Source organism: Myotis davidii, unplaced genomic scaffold, assembly GCF_000327345.1.
Source record: "Myotis davidii unplaced genomic scaffold, ASM32734v1 scaffold472, whole genome shotgun sequence".
NCBI lineage: Eukaryota > Metazoa > Chordata > Mammalia > Chiroptera > Vespertilionidae > Myotis > Myotis davidii.
Window position 1 is genome coordinate 1613560 of NW_006283774.1, and position 561 is coordinate 1614120.

Here is a 561-nt window from a genome sequence, read left to right on the forward strand (position 1 = left end):
GCCCGCCGCCACCGAGCCAGGAGACCACGTCAGCCCCTCGCCCGCACACGGCCTCCCCCGCGTGGATAACGGCGCCAAGCGACTTCCAGGTGGGTATGGAGCTCAATAGCCGACTCAGACGGCACCTGAGCTGCGAACGTGGTCTCGGTGTGTGACTTTCTAGTCTAAACCCAGGCACCCGGCCTGGGGCAGGTGCTGGGAGGGGCGCAGGGGGCACCTGAGCAGCATCTCTGCTTGAGGTGTGGGTGGGCTGGACCCCCATGTGAAGGCGCAGTTCCCAGTCACAGGGGACATGTGGTGCCACCAGAGGGCGCCAAAGACTGGGGCCTGCAGGGGACTCGAGGCTCTGGCCGCACACCCGCCTGGGGACAGGCTGGCCGGGCCCCTCCTCGTCCGTCAGCAGGATGGGACCCTCAGAGGGAGGCTCGCAGTGTCTTTAACACGAGGCAGCAGGACCCGCGCCAGGGACCCCGGGCTGACAGCCGGATCGTGGTGGGGACATGAGCCGCCACGGCCACGCTCCTCCCCAGACGCTGCGTCTCCATCCTGCCTGGGGGTGGC

General features: G+C 68.6%; 1 protein-coding gene across 1 annotated transcript in view; it reads right to left on the minus strand.

The window, feature by feature from the left end:
* The window catches only part of DDC (dopa decarboxylase), a 75035-nt gene that overhangs the window by 2905 nt on the left and 71569 nt on the right, over positions 1-561 (minus strand). The window lies entirely within an intron of this gene.